The sequence below is a fragment of the Ursus maritimus genome, unplaced genomic scaffold (assembly GCF_017311325.1).
Source record: "Ursus maritimus isolate PB19 unplaced genomic scaffold, ASM1731132v1 scaffold_13, whole genome shotgun sequence".
Classification (NCBI taxonomy): domain Eukaryota; kingdom Metazoa; phylum Chordata; class Mammalia; order Carnivora; family Ursidae; genus Ursus; species Ursus maritimus.
In genome coordinates, this window is record NW_024423675.1 from 38,731,774 (window position 1) to 38,735,176 (window position 3,403).

General features: G+C 41.0%; 1 pseudogene; it reads right to left on the reverse strand.

Annotated features, from left to right (window-relative positions):
- Nucleotides 1-1,127: 1,127 nt before the first annotated feature.
- Nucleotides 1,128-2,884, reverse strand: LOC121102216 (annotated as a pseudogene).
- Nucleotides 2,885-3,403: the final 519 nt, after the last annotated feature.

Genomic DNA, 3,403 nt, shown 5'->3' on the forward strand with positions numbered 1-3,403 from the left:
TCATAGCATGTATCGGAATTTCGTTGTTTTTGAAGGCTGAATAATGTTCCATTGTATGCATAGGCCACAGTGTGTTCATCCATTCATCTGCTGATGGACATCTGGGTTGTTTCTACCTTTTGGCAGTTGTGAAAAATGCTCCTATGCACATTGGTATGCAATGTTTTGTTTTTAAATATAAAGATGTTTATTTTCTCCTAAGTGATTCAAAGAACTTTTTAAAATTAACTATTTTTTGGCCTCTTGGCAAATACATCCCCACATCAAACTTTTAGTTAAGATTTTTTTTTTTTAAGATTTTATTTATTTATGTGACAGAGAGACAGCCAGAGAGAGAGGGAACACAGTAGGGGAGTGGGAGAGGAAGAAGCAGGCTCCCAGCAGAGGAGCCCGATGTGGGACTGGATCCCAGAACGCCGGGATCATGCCCTGAGCCGAAGGCAGACGCTTAACGACTGCGCTACCCAGGCGCCTCCTAGTTAAGATTATTTTTTAAAAGGTTTTTTAATTTATTGATAAGAGAAAGAGAAAGTGAGCACAAGTTGTGGGGGTGTGGGGGGAAAAGCAGAGGGAGAGGGAAAAGCAGATGCCCTGCTGAGCAGGGAGCCTGATGTGGGGCTCGATCCCAGAACCCTGAGATCATGACCTGAGCCGAAGGCAGGTGCTTAGCTGACTGAGCCACCCAGGCGCCCCTACTTAAGATTATTTAATAAGTCATTTAAAAAAGTCTCTGTTTATCAAAAGACAGCATTTCCAGTGGACCATGGGAATTTAGGTCCATGTGGAGCAGCAGCCTATACCTTGGAGGCTGCATATTAGAACCAAAAAATGCCTGAAGCTTCAATCCCTGCACCAGAACAACCAAATTAAATTCTGGGGGTGGACTAAGACTTTGGTATTTTTCATGTTCCTCTCCCAGGAGTTGGGGGTGGGGGAACTGAAAATTCCATCCCACTAATCACATGATTGATTCTCCTGACAACCAGCACCCCCCAGAGCTTAGGGAGCTCTGTACCAGAAACAGCGACAAATGTACAAATACATAGACATACAAATGTACATATACATTTAAAATCCAAAATGTGTTTATTGGGGTAGTTTCCCACTCATCTTGATCCAGGATGCTTTTAGTGCTGCTTCCTTCTGAAGGATCATCCTTCTGCAAGCCTTGCTTTTCCTACTGCAGGTTGGCAGAGGACAGTGGAGCAGCCAACACAAAACTACTGTTTGTGCATGGCTGAAGCTGGTGGTGATTTTATACTATCCTGGGTATTTCACATCCACGAAGTAGGCCTTGGGTCTCTGCACCAGGCACTTCTCGTGTTTCCTCTTCTCTCCTAGAGAGGGATGAAGGCGATCCTTTGTGAGAGGCACGTTCTTGTGAGGAAGCCATCACTGCTGGAAAATAGCTTTCTTATTATAAATCACAATATCACACCTCCCCAGTGTCCCATTAAGGGCCTGAATAGAATTTAAAAGGTGAAGGAAGGGTGAATTTGTTCCCCCACAACCTGGCCGTTCGAGCTGGGACATTGGTCTTCTGCTCCAAGACTGGGACTTTCACCATTGGTATTCCTGGTTTCTAGGTCTTCAGACTTGAACTTGGAACTACATCACTGGCTCTCCTGGGTGTCCAGCCTGCTGACTGAAGGTCATGGGACTTCTCAGCCTCCATTAGCACATGAAACAATTCCTTATTTTAAAAATCACGTATATAGGGGTGCCTGGGTGGCTTAGTCAGTAGAGCATGTGACTCTTGATCTCAGGGTCAGGAGTTCAAGCCCCATGTTGAGCATGGAGCCTACTGAACAACAACCAAAAAAAAAAGAAAAGAAAAAAAAGAAAGAAAGAAAAGAAAAGAAAAGAAAAGTGGGATCGCAGGCCCCACCCTAGACCCGCCTTTAAAAAAAAAAAAAGACATATCTAGATCTAGATACAGAAATATGCTCCTATTGATTCTGTTTCTCCAGAGAACCCTGATTAATATGCAGGCCAGTTATTCAGAAAACAAAAACAAAAAACAAAAGTAGGAGCCAAGTATAAGAGAATTGTATAGGAAGCAATTCAACTTCCAGCAATATAAGGCTAAGAACTATAACAAATCTGAAAGTATTAAGTCTTTATTTCTCATCTTTTAGTATGCAGTCCTGTGAATCACTTCTGTACCAGTTGCCAAAATTACTCATTTAAGGAGAACTAAGTCTGCTCCATCTAAATACAGAACCCACAAAGCGGAAAGATGGTAAAATCTTTCCAACTCTTGGTATGAAAATATTTGAAATATTTACCATTGAGTTTTATACCTATGTTTTAATATTTTGTTATACTGCCTGCATCCTTCATGTTTATCTACAACTGTGTTCGACAGTAATTTCATTGATCGGGGACGGACAAGTTATGGCCCGTGGGCTGTTTTTATGTGGCCAAGCTAGAAATAGTTTATACGTTTTAAATGCTTTTTCACAAATCAGAAGAATCATGTTTTGTGACACATGGAAATTATATGAAAGTCAAATTTCAGGGTCCCTAAATAAAATTTTATAGGAACACAGCCACATCCGTGCATTTACATGTTATCTGTGGCTGCTTTTATACCAGGATGGGGCGTGAAATAGCTGCAACAAAGACCATATGGCCCTGCAAAGCCTAAAATATTTACAGTCTGGCTGCTTACAGAAAAAGTTTGCTGACCTCTGTCCTAGATAGCAAGAGGGTGCTTGTTTCATTTCCTTTGTGTATTAACTGGCTTTCTAATGAAGGCGATAACTCAGATGTGCCACTAGCCTAGGTTTTGACTAGGCCACTCAAAATCTACCAGATAGGAAAACGTTTTAGTAAGCTGTTTGATAGTCTTCACAAATCTAGTCCATAGGGTGTGCGTCATAAATGTCTGTCCGCTAAATTAGTGAGTAAAGAACTGGTGAATCTGATAGCATGTGGCCTCTGCAAGAAGCTGAAGAAAGGCATACTTACTCCTGCTGCATATTTGCACAGAGCTCAATGGCACATACTTCTAGAAGCATATCCGTCTCTGATATTACAGCTCTTCCCCAACAGATTTATAGAATGTTAAATTCATGGGGTTGGGGGGACACCATGTTAACCAGAGATGGTATCATGGAATCATACATCTAGCAGGGCAATGTTTCATACAGCTGTTGACTTGAAGCAGAACTATGTTTAAATCATTCCCAAAAGATAAATTTGCTCTTCAATAATAATAGAAAGTATCCAGAGACACACATGATAATTTTCTGTGGTTAGCTATTTCAGAAGTTCACAACTAAACTCCTAAGAAGTCCTTCCTATTCTTCAGCTTAAGTCCACATGTAGTAACATAAGCATATTTTTGCGGCCATTAATTCAATAACTTTATAAACAGCATTTGCCATAAAGTTTTGCA